The 17,783-nt window shown below is 40.8% G+C and overlaps 1 protein-coding gene across 4 annotated transcripts in view; it reads left to right on the top strand.

Annotated features, from left to right (window-relative positions):
• The first annotated feature begins 7,458 nt into the window (after window positions 1–7,458).
• Window positions 7,459–17,783, top strand: part of ZNF143 (zinc finger protein 143) — a 54,693-nt gene continuing 44,368 nt past the window's right edge. For all 4 annotated transcript variants that reach the window (XM_001379301.5, XM_007497079.3, XM_007497080.3 and 1 more), the window contains exon 1: window positions 7,459–15,851. The gene's annotated coding sequence lies outside the window, so the exon portion shown is untranslated. The remainder of the gene's footprint in view (window positions 15,852–17,783) is intronic.

The following is a 17,783-nucleotide window of genomic DNA, read 5'->3' as shown; positions in this document are numbered from 1 at the left end:
AGCTCTGAAATGTAACACTTAGATCAGAGGATAGTGAATGAATAGATCAGTCTAACTTGAGTCATTGATTGATGTGGGAGTCAAAAAAAAAAGTGGGAGGTAGATAGGACCAGGTTATAGAGGGCCTAGGACATTTGGTTAAACTGTTTCAACTTAATTTGGGGAAAACTGGGATAGAGAGAGAGAGAGATCAACTTAGATCCTATTATAGTAGGTTAGTATATGAACCAGAATGGAAGGAGTAAAAAAGGAGGAGCATAATGCTCAGGTGTTAGGGCCTAGATTTTGAGAATGTGCCACTCCGTGAGAAAACTTAAGCTTGCCTAAGTGGAAAAAGTGATGGTAATATTGATGGAAATAGATAATTGTGGATGTAAGGATTACTTTGTCTCTATCTGGACCCTCCAATTAAGTCTCTGATCTTGTCCCCTCCTCCTTCCTTTCTTAAATCTAGATGTCTCCTTTTCTAATGGATCCTTTCTATTCCCTTAGAAGCATGTCCTAAAATCAACTTTGTCTCCAATCCACCCCCAAACTATGATCACAAAAGTCTATCCAATTCTGGGTACTATCTCTCTAACGTTCTAGAGAAATTGGCCCAATACGTTTTTTTTTTTTAATACCACAGTTATTTCTTATATATCTTGGTCCTGAGATTAAACTCTATTTAATAAAACAAAAGCATTGAACAAAAGTATAAGATACAGTGCCCACAACTGGGAATGTATAAAATGCTGCCCTAGTCAGCCAGTGGCTCTTCCCTGTCACGAGAGCTAATTTTTAGTATCTGTTCTTTGGGGCTGTTACTGGGTTGTTTAATTATTCAAGACCAGTTGCAATTTCTTTCAGTTTTTAAGCCCTTGTCTTAAAATCAATACTGTGTATTGCTTCTGTTACACACAAAAGAGTGGTTGCCATAAACTGTGACCACGAAAATATGGGTTTCAAGACTTTAAAAACTGTAAAGATTTTTAGTGTTTTGGTTTTATATTAAAAATAAAGTGGTTGCCATGGGAAAAATTTCCAAATATTAAATATACCCAAGTCAGCTGGGTTTTATGGAGATTTTAATTAATACAAATAAAAGAATTAAGGAGAGAGAATAAGAGAAATATAGTATGAAGGGCCTAGGCCAACATGGCCTGAGTCTTAAGAGAGAGACTAGTCAGTCTTTAATCACTCATCACAAGATTTTGTCCCAAGCAAGATTCTACTGTTCAGAGAGACCCTCCAATTCAGCTTTGGAAAGCTCCCCCTCAGAGGCCTAAACCCCTTCCTTTTATTTTTTTTTTCAACAGAAAAAATCTTTATTGAGAAATATTTTAGAACCCTCAAGTTGAAATTAGACAATTATTTATCATATACCAAATATATATAACATGCTAGGAGCTGAGGGAGCTAAAAATTCTAGATAAGATAATAGTTGCTGGCTCACAGAAAAAGTCCAGAAAGTGGATATGACCGATACACAAATAATTACAATACAAAGTCAAACGAGACAGTTTTTTTTTTTTCCATAGAAATAGTAGCTGTCAAAAGGCCTGGGTTTTGATCTTCAGCCCTGTTCCTACCTATGTGACCCTGGGTAGATAGAATCACTTCCTTACTCTAAGCCCAAATTTCCTCATCTGTAATGAGAAGGTTGGACTAGGGTAGTGATGGTGAAACTTTTAGAGACTGAGTGCCCAAACTGAATGTGAGCTGCTCCCTTACCCCAGACAGGGGAGGGAGGAAGTGCTATTGGACTACTGGGCAAAGGAGTGGGTGATGGGAGAAATATCCTCAGGAGCATGTGGAGAGGGGGAAAGGAGCAGCCCCCTCCCCTGTGTGTGCCATAGGCTCTCCAACATGGCACTAAGGTAGGTACCTGTAAGATCCTTTCCAGTTCCAATTCCTATGGTCATATTGTGATTTGGAGGAGTGGGTGGGAGGTGTAGACTTGCTTCCAAGTCCTATGTTTGTCTTAATTTCCTCTGTGATCCTTGATCTCTAGTGGATACTTGTCTCTTCTCCTCCTATTAAAGATAAATACTGTATCATTGAGACATTGGAAGGGGCTAAACAATGATACAATATTTATCTTTAATAGGTAATAACCCCTTCCTTTTAAAGAAAATTTCCTCCTATGTCACCTCCCCTAAATTTCTACGTCTACCAATCACAGTAGATGTTTTCCAAAGGTCTGACCATTCTTAATTCACACCTGAGTAGACTAAAACTTTTGAGTAATTCACACCCGAGTAGACTAATCTTGTCCTTTGCAAGTTGCCTAATTAATTTGATCTTCATAGGTACTTAGGACCCCTTTGTATTAGATCTAAAAATAGACCTAGCTAAAGGGTTCTTGCTTCTTGTGATCATGGTTTGGGGGTGGATTGGAGACAAAGTTGATTTTAGGACATGCTTCTAAGGGAATAGAAAGGATCCATTAGAAAAGGAGACATCTAGATTTAAGAAAGGAAGGAGGAGGGGACAGTATGGGTTGGGGACTTTTCATTGTTAAATCAGGAGTTTACAACTTTATCTTCCCCTAAAGTATGCCTAAGTATGGGTGGAGTAATATTAGAGTTCCCATCTACATTCCTGACTAAAGTCCCTTCATTGTTTTAAAATAGGGAATGGTCCTAACCAAATGTTCTAAGGTAGAGTCTAAGGATTTTTAAGATTCACAAAAGTTTCTGAAGTTATATGATCCAAATTGTCTCCCTCAAAATGGCAAGCAATTCAGTCAGGGTTATATATGTGTGTATACACACACACACACACACACACATATATATATATATAATTACTATCTTGCAAAACATTTCTATGTTCCATTTTTGTAAGAGAATAATCATAAAACTAAAAACTCAAATAAGTTAAAGTAAAAAAGTCATATGCCTTGATCTAAATTCCAACTCCAACAGTTCTTTTCTCTGGAGGTGGAAAGCATTCTTTGTCCTTAAGTCCCTCAGAATTGTCTTGGGTCATTGTATTGCTGACAGTAGTGGCTAAGTCTATAACAGTTGATCATTTGTGGCATGTTTTCAAATGGTCATTCAGTCTGCAATTCTTTGTAAAATTTTCTCTCTTGACCATTTTTCTACTGAGGAATAATGCTTCTTGCCTTAAATAGTGTAAATTCCCATAACATTTTGGGTATTGAGACTTTTTATCAGAAGTTGAATAAAAAATGTATTCTATAGTCTCATATCTTCATTTTTAAAGTTTTATATTCAAATTATATATAACTGAATAGGCTGAAATCCTTTGGTTAAGATTTCTCTCTGATTAAGTATGAAAGGTATTTCCCTCAGATTATTCATTTTTCATGACCTGATCTTAAATTATGGGTTTAAGTATTTTTTGGCACTTCTAGAAGTAGGTATGTATTCTAGGATTTGAGATAGCTGAAAGGATTGCCTTTATCTTTCACAAGTGGTCCAAGAGCCTCTGCTTGAGGATTGCTAACAGGTAGCCCAACTCCTTTAGACATAGTCCATTGTACTCCTGAAAAGCTTGAATTTTTCCTAATATGAAAACATCTCTGCTGTTTCCACCTGTCAGGGTTCTGCTCTTTTGGCCCAAGCAGAACAAGTCACTCCTCTGTAGAATAGCCTTTCAAATGCATGATGATGATGATGATAAGGCCTTGTAAGCTAAACCTTGCCAGGTCTTTCAAACTTCAAATAACATGAGCTTTAAATTTTGGTCCATCTTCCTAGCAGTTTTAATCACATAGGAATCCTTGTAGGAGTCTGTCAAAAAAGTATTTCTTAAGCACCTACTATGCTCTAGCCCCCATTCTATGAGCTGGGAATAGAAAAAAAGGCCAAAAAAAAAATTCTGCTCACATAGAAACATGGCATATCTAGGTTAAGTTAGAGATAATCAACAGAGAAAGCACTTGCATTAAAAGGAAGATGGGGAAGACAAAGTGAAAAAGATGGAAGTGTTAGCTATAGAGTTGAAGGAAATTGGGAGATAAAATAGAAAATTCCAGGCAAAGGGAATATATCCAATCAATATGCAATGAGATATCCAGTGTAAAGAAAAGGAAGCCACAGTCAATAGAAGGGAGTGGAGGGGCTTAGTCTAAGAACAATGGAAGGGTAAAGGGAGTATGAAGGCTTTGAATGCCAAACAAGCTTTGATATTTGATTTTGGAGATAACGGTACAACTATAGTTTACTGAATGGGGGAAGTTGACAGATTTGCTCTTTAGGAGAATAAATTTATGTTCTTGGCTTTGTTAAATATTGGGCTATTGTTTTATTTCTTCTGTTTCTTGCTCATCTTATTCCACTGATTGAACCTTTAAAAACATTTTAACGTTTTCCAGTAATAATTTCATGACCTTTCCTGCTTTTCATTTCTTAAGATTCTACATTTTTGTTCCTTCAAATGGATTTTGCTTATTCTATAACATAATCTGATTCTTATAGTAGTAAATCTGTAAATTTATAATTGGCATGGCCCAACCTTATTAAATACTACTTCCATTTATGTTCCTTTATTTGTTAATGTTTTTTATGTGATCATAACTCTTATGTGCTTTGCTAGACTAAGCCCCAAATATGCCACACATTTTTATTTTTTTTTACTTTTTAAACATTTTATTTGGTTATTTATAAACATTATTCATTGGAAACAATGATTATTATCTTTTCCTCCCCCTGCCCCCCTCCCACCACTTCTCCCATAGCCGGCGCACAATTCCACTGGGTTTCACATGTGTTCTTGATTCGAACCCATTTCCATGTTGTTGATATTTGCACTAGAGTGTTCATTTAGAGTCCTCAATCATTTCCTCTCAGCCCCTGTAGTCAAGCAGTTGCTTTTCATCGGTGTTTTTACTCCCACAGTTTATCCTCTGCTTGTGGATAGTGTTTTTTAGATCCCTGCAGATTGTTCAGAGACACTGCATTGTCCCTAGTGGAGGAGTCCATTACCTTCGATTGTACCACAGTGTATCAGTCTCTGTGTACAATGTTTTCCTGGTTCTGCTCCTTTCGCTAGCCACACATTTTTAAAGTACTATATTAGAAATGCTTTTTGTGAAATTATTTTGTATCCTGCTAGTTTACACTATTATTCATCTGCTTATCTTTCCTCCTTTAGCTTCTTTCCCCTACTTTGTGTCAACTTACCTCTGTGCCCAAGACTTCTTTACAAATCTCTCTAGTCCAACCTCTCTTCCAAACTTCAGATTCACACTTCCCTCTGCTAACTGGATCTTTACTTTCAAGGTTCAATGGCATCTTAAATTCAATATTTCTAATGTGTGAAAATTTCCCTCCAAACCCTATTTCTTCCATTTGTGGCACCACCAGTTAAAACCTCCATTATTCTTTACTTCTTTATCCTCCTCCCCAACATTTCTTTCACTCCATTATCCCTAATCCATGTTTCTTACCTTTTTCCTTGCACCATTTACAGTTGGTTCTCAGTATTTCTACAGAAATTGTCTTCTAACTTCTGGTTTCTCCAGTCCATCCTCCCTGAAGTTGGGATCTTACCTCTTATTACCTAAAGTGGTGTATTAGTTTACCTGCTTTGCGGATCCCTGCTCCAATCCCCACAGCTGCCAAAGGGACTTATATTAAACAGAGATATGACCTTGTCATATATCTTGGAGTTTTACCTTACTAGGTAAAACTCCAGTGGAAGGCTTCTGGTGCAAATGCCTCTTTTTATAAACTGTTTTCCTTCTGAGTTATGTTTGAGATGCCAATGATATCTAGATACCATTACATGACCAACAATCTTCTGGAGAAAAATTAGGACTAGATATGCTGAATTGGAAGTCCCTGTCAATGGAGGAGATACTGTCATTAAGTCCATAGGAAAGGATCAGATCACCAATGGGAAGAGTAGAGTGAGCAATAAGAGGGAAGTGAGGGGACCACACTTGATACAAGGGGCAAATATGCCTCCTACCAGTCAATGCAATCCCATCTGTTGAGGTACAAGAAGAAAATACTATAATTTCTATTCCTATTTTTACCAAAAGCAAGAAAAGCAGTAACATTTAGTATACTAATTGCCATTGGTACCTCTAAATTCTTATGTTGGATGGCCATGTCAGTATGTGAATTACAGTATGTGGGGGGGAAGAGTGGAAAATCTCTCAGGCAGGTTAGTGTGCTGAATAGGCCCTACCTCAGACACTTATTAGCCATGTGATTCTGGGAAAGTTACTTAACCCTTCACAGCCTCAATCTTCTCTGTAAAATGTGGATTGTAGCACTTAGACCAGAAGGCTGTTGTGAAGCTCAAATTACAGTGTTTGCAAAGAGGACCCATATAAAGAAAGGTAAGTCATAATTATTAGTCTATAATACATGGGGGTTGAAAGTGGTACCCTTGATTTTTTGCTTTTACTGTATCATGATGTAAACCTTAAAATTTCTTAGACTTATAAATGTTGGAAATTTCACCATTGGGAAATTTCATACTTGGAAAATTTCTTACTGATAGTCTATTGGAATGTGAACTCCATTGGCATGGGAGGTTTCTTCTCCTCCCTAAGACTACTTTAGGACAGAAACCTTTTGCTAAACAATGGAAAGGGCTTTGACCTATGCTTAAGCATATAACAGGAAGTTCTTTGAGTCATGATTGATTTTAGAATTGATACAATAGAGATACTTGGAATGACAGAACCAGGAAAATACAATTTCCACCCTATTCAGTCCTAACAGGATTTAGGAAGGGCTGCAGCAAAGGATCAAGATTTAATTATTTGAGAATATGACCTTCAACAGACATGTGCAAAGCCACAGACCTCTGGGAGGTCCTGGGTTAAAGTAGAGCCACCATTGGCACAGGGAAGACATGGACAGTGATTGGTAGATGTGAGAACTGAGGGGAGGGAAGTTGGATGGTTTCCTTAAAGATAGCGGGGTCTGAGGACTAGAGGAGAGGTTTTTGCTCTGAGAAGCTTTGTGGAGGCCCCTGAGACTGTTTCTCCATTTTGGTCACGTGAGTGATAGGGACTGATCTCTTTTCTTTGCCTCAGCTATCTAAGGGCTTGGACCTTTTGGCCCAGCCTAAACAGAAGGGGTATTTAAGTCCTATTCCCTTCTCTCCCCTTTCTCTCTCCCTCTCTCTATCTCTAATACCTTTCTTCCTCCTGTTTGTAATTAAACTCCATAAAGGGTTGACTGCTGACTTGAGTTTTCATTTAGGAATTACATAGCTGAATTCCTTGGCGACCTTAAATTAATATATATCAGTCTTTTTAAAAGTGATTTCCTTGTCACAATGATATATTACAGTTTTAACTAAACACCACAAAATGGAGAAGTGACTTAAAAGATGCATGCAAAGATATCACAAATTGAAGATAATACTAATAACCATGAGCACAAATGAAAAAGAAAAGAGTAGAAGTGATAATTCTAGTTTGAGTTCTTTGTTAATCACATTTTGGTAAAATAACTTAAAAAAGAATTAGCCAAAAAAAGTAAAATTATCAAGTTTATTTTAAATATGGGTTTATGTTCACAAATGCTAATGACAGAACACACCCTAAGTGAATCTTGTGCATTGGTAGTATTAGCTGATAGTATGAGGCTAATAATTTCATAAGACACTAAAAATTTAGCTTTTATTGACAAGAACAAATCTATCTTAACACTATTAGCCAAATTTTCAGTAAAAACCTATGCATATGGTAAATTTGAAAAATAAATACAATTTATAAAGTAAACACAGTCAATAATATGCCCTTTCCACATGATGTTGTATATCAATCAGCAAGCATTTATCAAGGACCATCTATCCACCAAGGACAATGTTGTGAATGCTGAAGATATTAAAACAAAAGCACAATCCCTGTTTTCAAAGGGCTTACAATCCACTAGGAGGAGAGGGGAAGACAATAAACACATGCATAAGGTGGTGCAGCAGCTATGTCCAAGAGGTGGAAGGGAAGAGGTAGTGCATTCGGGGAATGGGAGATGATCAGTACAAAAGCAGGTAGACTTTTGTTTCAGGGGAAGGATAGAGGGGCATCCATTTTTGCTGGAATAATAGAGGAATAATGTATAGTGATGCTAGAAATATTGGTTGGGGGTATTGTTAAGCTAGATTTTATATTTGATCCCAGAGGTAACAGGGTTCCACTTGAGTTTGGCCAAATCTATGTTGAAGAAAAATCACTTTGGCAGAGTAGAGGATGGACTAAGGAGAGGACACAGGTAGATGATACCCTGATGCTAAATATTATCAGTTTCCCTCATTATTGGCACTATTTCCACAGAGCTAAGGTGATCTCTATGTAGAAGCAATTGCATGAGATTGTTTTCCCCAATAGAACTTTGGACAAACAAGAATTAGGAAACTATTACAATAATTTCTGGAAAAGGTAATAAAAGACCAAAGGAAGAGAGTACTTTGTAAGCAGAGAGATGGGAGAGGGATAGGAAAGATGTGGAAATAGAAAGGATGAGATTTTATAACTCATCAAATGAGGGAAAGTAAGGAGTCCAGGGTAAGTAAGGATAGTAAGGAAGAATGTGGTAGTGCCTCTGAAAAACTGATTTTGAAGAAGGATGATTATTGAAATATATTGAAATATAAATTCTGGCCAGGTTGCAGGTTTCTGGGTTGTATCAGATTAATAAACCAAGATTCCAAAAATAGAAGCAATCACCTTGTTTTCAGTAGAATGATAGATAAGTGAATATAATTCATATTTTCTACACACACACAAAGTACTCAAACATTTTCTACTGATGGTGGTGGGTAACCAGTGAAAGAATTCTTTAATCTATTGTCTATCCAGAGTTAATACTAACTTAAGTACCTCACTAGATAGTGAAGACAGGATTAACTCTCCTTTGTCTTCCTTTTGATTGAATCAACATAAGCTTGAACTAGGTGGAGGACTCGAAATCCACTTAGTGAATTCACTCCCTACTTAGTGCTAGGTGAGAAGCCAGCAAGATACTTGGAGAGCTCTACTCTTATCTAACTCAGTCAGAAATTTGTGAATTCTTTTAAGAGTTCACCCCCTCAGAAACTGTGAACCCTTTTGATGAGTATTCACCCCTCCAGAAGGTGGGAATTGGTTCCCACAAACACTGGCCCTTGGGCAGTGCTAGACAATTTGGAAGCTGTGGTTGGCCCCTTTGAAGGGGGGAGGGGAGGAGTCAAGAAATCACTATAAAAGGCCCTGAATTTCTGAGGCTAAAAAGACTATAAGAAGGAAGTTGGATTCAAGAAGGAATTGGACTTCAAGAAGGAAAAAAGTTGGCTTCAGGAGTCACCTTCAGCTCCAGTCATCATCCTGACCTGCCTCTTGGAGGGAACTTGGGTGAGTGAAGAGCTGGCTTTCCCTCCCTGGGAAAGTTTAATTCCTCTGGAGAGTTTAATTCCAGTTGAAAGTCAACAAGTCCTGGCTAAGTAGGTTAATGTCTTCTCTACCCTTTTGTATTTCTCTACCTTTACTCTTTCCACCTCTTTTGTAAATAAAAGCTATTAAAGGTCACTTTGAGCAACAATACTTGGTGAATTATATATTTTAGTCAAACCCTTTAACCCTTACAAACCAAAAACATTTAGACTATCCCTTCTATATGGGGCTGACAGGGGGAAAAGGTAATAGGATGAAGGGACTGTAAGATTATGTGAAAGTTGTTTTTTTTTAAACTCTGACCTTCCACCTTAAGAATCAATATTGTGTATTGGTTGCAAGATAAAAAGAGCAAAATAAAAGACACCTAAGGTCACACAGGTAGGAAGTATCTGAAATCATATTTGAATTCAGGACCTCTAATCTCTAGGCCTGGCTCTTAATCTACTGAGCCACCCAGCTGCCCTCTGAAGGTTTTTTAAGAAGGGAGACCTGAACATATTGGCAGGTAGGGGTAGTATTGGGTAGATCCTTAACATGGTGTATTTCTAGCTAGATATGTTCTATAATTCTACATTTGATTTGGGTGCTTATGGCATTTTATCTACATTCAAGCAAGCAAGCACACATACATTAAGTGTTTACTGTGTATTGGGCAAATCCTTTAAACTCTTTAGACCATTTCCTCATCTATAAAATAAGACTGGACTAGATCAGTGATATTGAACTAAAATTAAAACAGGCCCATTAAGGTTATGTATTTACTTGGAAAACCTCAAATTAGCACTATTTATGTTGTTGTGTTTTTATATATTTTGTTATAAATTTCCCAATTACATTCTGACCTGGTTTGCAGACAGCTCTCAAGTTCAACACTTCTGAGGTGGATGATCTCCTAACTCTAAATCCTGATGCTCAATATTATTAGTTTCCCTCCATTAATGGCACTATTTTCACAGGGATTATGTGGTGTCTCTATATATAAGCAATTGCATAAGCCTTTTTTCCCTATAGCACTTTGGTCAAACTAGAATGATCTGTCCCTCAAATTTTCTGGGTTCCTACCCTTTTCCAGAATCTATAATGTTCTTCCTTCTCAATCCTCATTTTCCTTGAGCTCTCTCTCGGGATAGCATTTTCTGGTTCTCCATCAACCTGAATAGTGTTCTGAGTCTCCTTTGCTGGAACCCCCTCCAGATCATGCCTCCTAACAATAGATATCCCCCAAAGTTCTGTCCTGGGCCCTCTTCTCTTCTTCCTCTACACTTCACTGAGTGATCTCATTAATTCCTATGAATTTAATTACCATCCCTGTGCTAATAATTCTCAAATCTAGCTATCCTGCCTCAAACTTTCTGCTGACCTCCAATCTTGCATTTTAACTGCTTTTCAAATACCTTGAACAAGATGTCCAGTAGATATTTAAATTCAATGTCAAAAACAGGACACACACACCCCCCATCCCCAAATCTCAGCACAAAGCCTAGCACAATGATGGCAAATTTAAGGCATAGGTGCCAAAGATGGTACAAAGAGCACTATCTGTGGGTACTGGGCTGATCCCCTCCTCCTTTCCATAGGCATTTTTTCGCACCCCCAACCCTCTGACCAGCAATCCAATGGCAAAGAACAGGGGGTAAGGAGGACAGCTCACAGGCAGCAGAGCTGGAGGGGAGCAGAGTGCTGGGGGGGAGGGGGTCTTCTCCCTGACCCCTCTCTACACTTGATCCTCTGGCCAAACCTGTGGGGAGGGCCTGGCACTGTCTCTAAATGGTTCACCATCACTAGCCTAGCCCACTGTAGGTGCTTAATGTTACTGACTGAACTCCCTTCCCCATAACCAGATGAATTCTTATGTAACCTTTAAAGTCTAATTCAAATATTGCTTCCTCTAAAATATCTTGAATAATAGTTTGCCCATCTCTCCTCCTACTTTATATAGTACTTCTTGAGGGGCAACTTTTTGTTTTGTTTTTATTAAGAATATTTTTCCATGGCTACATGATTCATGTTCTTTCCCTTCCCTCTTATCTCCCCCCTCCCTGAGCTGACAAACAATTCAACTGGGTTATACATGTATCATTGTTCAAAACCTTCTTCCATATTATTCATATTTGCAATAGTGATTATTTAAAGTCAAAATCCCCAATCATCCCCATTAAACCATGTGATCAATCATGTTTTTCTTCTGCATTTCTATTCCCAGTTCTTTCTTATGAGGGACAACTTTTTAATGAATTCATTTCCTCCAGGTGCATAGTACTCTGCACATACCTATAAATAACATAAATTATAATTTACTAGTGTCCCATTTCCTTATTTTCAGGCCACTTGAAATTAAGAGAGTTATCCTGCACTAGAGTACAACCTCCATAAGAATAGGGACTGGCATATCTAAACTTGGTGTCTATCTTTTCTAGAACCTAACAGATTGTATTTTCCTATTTCTCACTTCAACATTCAGCTTCTAATCAATTGCCTATAGTGCTATCAATTGCCATCTACTTTGGTCACTGAGGATCAATCACCAATTATGCCAAATAGAATGAATTCTATTACTCATCTACTTTTCCAAGTCTTCTGCTCCATTCAAGCCAATCTCCTTCCTCCCACAGACCATGGAAGCTCATCTCCATCTTTTAAGGCTGCTTGCCTCACTTTCAAAACATTTACAAAGCCTTTTATGTTCTTAGGTTAAAAAGTGGCTAGGAAATTGAGACCCAAGAAGGTGGAAATCAGAATTCCAAAAAGATCCTGACAAGCTATACAAATGTGCTGAATCTAATAAAACCTTAATGGATAAGTATAAAATCCCACAAGAAGATTAAAAAGGTAACTGTACAAATTAAAAGGATGGAAAACCATCAAATTCATGTTAAGTCATGGAGGTTTTAGAAAACTACAAGCTTGTCATGAATCAATTGTGACATGGTAGCCAAATAATATCCTCTAGCCTGTATCAACAGAAACATAGGATGTTCTAATTTTACAGTCCTATTATCGGAGGGGCATTGACAAAATCTTCAGAAGAGATTGAAAATTAGTACAAGAACTAAAAGGCTCTCAGTAGGTATTTATTATGCCTCTACTATCTTGATAGTTTGAGATGTTCAATTCTTTCAGAAACTCATGCCCCAGACATTCTATCCTCTACCACTATACAAGAGGGTGATAAATAGCCATGATGTACCCACATTTTCAGAACCCCCACTGTTCTCCCTCCTCCAACTTCTCCAAGTTCCATCATTTCTATATATGCTTCCAAACCACTGCAAGTCACAATGATTACCTCCTTGTTTTAATTCTTACAACACTGAAGGTCTTTTTCACAGAACCTAGGCCTTGATTATATGGTCTTACATGTTCTCTAATTGCTTCCTAGGCTAGTATTATCTTCCCAATAAAGTTGTAAACCGTTCCATTCAATTCAGCTCAACAATTATCTGAGTCCCAGTGATGGGTAGGATCTTGGGTGGCATCTGGAGCTACAAAGAGGAGTAAAACCCCATCCTTGCTTTCCAAGAGCTGATATTCCAATAAGAGGTTCTCAGTCCAATGAGCTCTGGTTTCTTACAGAACATAGGCTACAGAGGCTGAAGTACAAACATTAACCTGGTTTGCATACAAAAATGAAGTTCTGGTCTATCCTCTTAAGTAGATTCTATTTCCCAATCTTTTTAAAGCCAGTTTCTCTTTGTACAGGTAATTTAATTTTTTTTTGTTTGTTTCCCCTTTGAGATAAGGTAAGCCTCTCATTTTCTCTCTCCTCTCATTTAAGAAAGTGGCTTTTTCCCTACTGAGGAATGCAATCTGAGGGCTAACAAACCAGGTCATTCCCAGAATAACTTATCTCTTGACATAGTCAGCAGTTATTAATACTTAAAGGCTTGTGGCCTACTCAAAGGCATTGCAAAGTTATATTCCTCTAAATATCTGGGCACCTCTCACCATATATAAATCCAAAATGTTATGTTATTCAAAACTGTCACCTCCTCGGATCTGAGATTCTTTCTCATTTAACCACAAAGGCATTACTTTTTATTGCTCACATTTCTACATTGCCCTCTTCCTTCATCTAGCCTGTTTTTTTTAAACCAGTCCCCTTTTAGCTTAATTTCCCAGGATCCCTAGCACTTTCAACCCCTGCAGGATTCTGTTTAGGAAACACTGCTATAAAAACCATAAAACTGATCATTTTGGGGGCAACTGGGTGGCTCAATGGATTGAGAGCTAGGCCTTAGAGATGGGAGGTTCTAGGTTCAAATCTGGCCTCAGACACAATCACACATCCTAAATGTGAGACCCTGGACAAGCCAATTAACCCCCAATGCCTAGCTGTTACAGCATTTCTGCCGTAGAACCAAAACATAGTACTGATTCTAAAATGGAAGGTATAGGTTTAAAAAAATAGATTATTTTGTTTGAATGAAAAATTAATGCTATTTAACCTAAACTAAGCAAATAAACTTTCAAATGAAGCTTATTAAAAACCTCTTTTTTTAAGTTAAATTGAAAATATTAAGAAATAAGAATTTCTTTAAAGACCCAGAAAATGCCAAGAGAACCACTATGGACTAGTTAAGTGATTGGACTATGACCTACCCAGGAGTACTCCCTGCATTTTTATGTAGAAAAGATTAAGATATTCATCTCAAAGTGGAGACCCTTTCAATCTTTGAAGGGAAAGGTCAAGGAAGCCTTTGACAAGTTCTGCTGAAGATTAAATAACACCATTAGTGATTCACAGCTTGATATACTTGACTATGGGAAACTTGTTAAAGACTTTCTGTTATCACCCCTAGCTCATTCACAAGGCCTCTTAAAAACAACCCTTACCTTCGGTCTTAGAATTGATACAAGTATTGGTTCCAAGGAAAAGTGATAAGGGCTTTGGAATTGGGATTAAATAACTTGTCCAGGGTCAGATTATCTAGGATGAGTTGAAGGTCAAATATGAACCCCAGACCTCCCATCTCCAGGGTTGGCCCTCTATCTGCTGCACAAGGCCTCTTTGACAACTGTTTCCTTCTCTGTAAAATGAAGACAAAAAAGATGTAACCTACCTCACAAAGCAGTTGTAAGGAGAGGGCTTGTAGGCCTAAAAAACTCTATAGAAATTAAGAATTCACTTTCTCAGACCTTTGCTTCCTCCTGTGAATTCTCATAGTCCACTTAAGACTCCTTAAAAACACCAACCATCCTGTGATGTAGTCAGGTCAAGTATTCTAGTTTTTTGTTGTTTTTTTGACAAAACAGCAAACTTAGGCTCAGTAAGTGGCTCTTGGGGTAGCTCCTGCTCTTTCACCACAGAACGGGGCTAGAACGGGGCTAACTTTAAGGTCAGGACTTGAAACATCGGAAACTGACTGGAAACGACATTAAGACCTAAGTCTTACCAAGGGACCGTCCCATCTGTCTCGCAACTGAAATTTTGCCCAGGTGTAGTACCCCCAGTACTTAGAGGTTCGCACCTAGAAAGCGCTTAATAAAATGCTGTATGTATTCAATCTTTCATTAGCCTACATCGAGGGGAGCAGGAGGATCAAACAAAGTAACCTAGGTAATGAATGCCCTATGCAAATTTTAACCTACTTTTGTTAAAATTACTCCACATCTCACCCGGGGCCAGGAGGTAGGGGGCCAATCCCGCTTTTAGAGCTGCTACCTGGTTCTGCCCCAGAAAACACTGCCCAAGACGCTGCCCCGATCCCGCCGGGCCCCCGAGGCCTCTTCCGAATCGCTCCACCCCCTCCCCCGCGGGTGTCTCCTCGTGAGGGTCACCCACCGCTCGTCTCCACAGGCAGGTGGTCCCGGGCCCGGGGCTCGCGCTCCGACGAAGGCGGAGATGGGCCTGCGGAGAGGGAGCGGCCTCAGCTCCGGCAGGCTTGCCTCGGGCCAGTGCCCCCTGGGAACTCCGGGGAGCGGCCAGCCCCGACTTTCCGCTTCGCGCCGCGTTCAGCTCGGCCCGACGCTGTCTTCGCAAGAGCGCAGACCCCGAGGGCTCGGCCCCCAGGAGGCGGAGAAGCCGCTAACGGCAAGTCCACGGGGAAAATGGCGGCCGCCGCAGCTTCTCCCTTCCCCGCTAAGTTCAAGTGCCAGGCTCTCTCCCTCGCTACAAAATGGCGCCTCCCGCTGAGGCCCCAGAACCGGCATAATTCACACACCAGAGAGGTGTAGTCCGACGGGAACAGACGGCTCGCCCAACCAGTTAGCTTGTGGGATTTGTATTCCGCCCCTTGGTCAGCCACTCAGCGGCAAGCACCCAAGCCTGGAAGTGTCTACGTCACGGGGAAGGACGCAGAAGAGTCCGCCTTCTTCCCGGTTCTGGGGGTTTTGGCCAATGGCAGGCACGAGTGGCTCCATGAATGACGGGGCGATGGCCCAATGGAGTCCGGGGGCGGGCCTCGGGGGCTCTATGCGTGTTGCGGGGCCCTGGGGCCGGGGCGGCTGTTTCCTGTCCTGGTGCATGGTGGTCGGACGAAGGAATTGTTGGAAAATTTTCTCGGAGGTTCGTATATAAATGTGTTTTTACCCAGTGTGCATTATTCTCCACCCGGCCGCCGCCCTCAGCGCAGCGGCGCTGGCTAGGGCTCTGGCCCCGGCCCCCCGGCTCCGGAGCTGGGCCTTGGGGGCCAGGCGCTGGGCGGCGGCCTGGGGCAGAAGCGGAGTTTATTAATAACTCGCGGCGGCGGGTGCAGCTCCGTGGGACTCCTTCCTCGCCCGCGGGCCGCTCTCGCGCCTTCCCTCCCACCCCCTCCCCCCGGCCCCGAGGGACGGCCACCCGCCCGCCGGGGAGGGCGCGAGAGCTAGTGAGCGGGCGGGCTGGAGCGAGCCCCGGAGGGAGCCCGAACCGGAGCCTCTGCCGCCGCGGGAGTAGGAATGCCGCCCCAAGGCCTGCGGGCCTTGCTTCCCGCCCGCGGCAATGGTGGTTCATGAGGGCTGTGACCCGGGGCCGCCCGGCCCGAGGGTGTTGGGGCCCGAGGGAGAGAGAGAAGCTGGCAGGCAGGCAGACAAGCCGGGATCGGGCCCCGAGTGGGTGGAGGGGCTCAGACCCCTGCCGAACGACTCCTGCGCTCCCACAGTGGGGCTGTTTGTAATCACAGCGGGTCCTGGAGGCACCAGCCTATGTGCCCGCTGTTCGCCAGCCCAGCAGGCCGAGCCTCCCGGCGGGTGCAGCCGGCGGGGCTTCAGCGCTCTGCCGGCCCGCGCCGAGCTCCTCCCGAGGGGGCTCCTCCAGGTCAGGTGTTTGCAAACTTGGCTGTTGGCGTTCTGAACGACAACCAAGAGGTGTCTGGACCGAAGAGCTCGCTTCTACACTTTAACAGAAGGAAAATGGGCAATGAAGTGGTTGAATTGAAACTGTCTCCCTACACCGATTAGGTCGATAGTTTGGAAATTGCAGATTGTTATTTGGAATTACATTTTTGTTCTGAAGTTGTGGATAGTATTTTACGTTTGCGTTTTTATTGGTATAATAGTCGGCATTCAAATTTGAAGTATAGAGATGGCCCCAAGGAATTACATAAACTGTATTGTAGCATAGTTGAGATCGTGGAAGAGAAAATGTTTTGAAAAATTAATACGTGTAGGAATGAGAGTCATGGGATCTGGTCTAGGCTAGCTCTGCACCGGATCAGCTGTATGATTTGGGAACAGTTCTTCAACAATTCTCACCTCTTAAGTTTCCTTATTGAAAACTACATATACAGGGCAGGGCTGGATTTAAGTCAGGATTCTTTTGCTGCTTGAATGGCTATGTTTGTGTGGACAATATACTTAGACTCAGTTGCTTCATTTTTAAGATTGGCATCCTTATTCAGATTATCAACCTCAGGGTTTTCCTGAGGCTTTGTAAATATGAGTTATCTATAAAATAGGAATGGTAAATATCCATCTGGACCCACCTTATAGTTGAGGAGCTGTGGGGATCAAATGATAAATGAAGATTATACTAGCCAACATATAGTGTATCTATATTTTACATATATATCTTACATTATACCCTTTGATCCTTACTACTACTACCCTGTGAGACTAGTAGTCCATTTTACAAATGAGGATTTCCTCAAGTGGTTAGAATTAACCAAAGACTGAAGCTAGTAATCAAGTCTTAGATCTTAAAATCCAGTGCTCTTTCTACCACACCACAGCAGCCTCCTATAAAGCTTTAAATGTGAAGAATTTTTTTTTAATATATTGCGTAGGGGCAGCTAGATAGCACAGTGAATAGAATGCCAGTTCTGGAGTGGACCTTGGCTATTTCCTAGCTGGGACCCTGGCCAGGACACTTAACTCCATTGGCCTAACCCTTAGGGCTCTTAGAATCCATGCTAATTCTAAGACAGAAGGTAAGGGTTTAAAAATATATTTGTTGGGTGCCCAGTTTGTATTAGGTCCTGAGGGATTCAGAGGCTTGGATTTGGAGAAGTTTATGCTTATT

The sequence above is a fragment of the Monodelphis domestica genome, chromosome 6 (genome assembly GCF_027887165.1).
Source record: "Monodelphis domestica isolate mMonDom1 chromosome 6, mMonDom1.pri, whole genome shotgun sequence".
Taxonomy (NCBI): domain Eukaryota; kingdom Metazoa; phylum Chordata; class Mammalia; order Didelphimorphia; family Didelphidae; genus Monodelphis; species Monodelphis domestica.
Note: the sequence above shows the minus strand (reverse complement) of the source record. Positions and strands in the feature narration are given on the sequence as shown.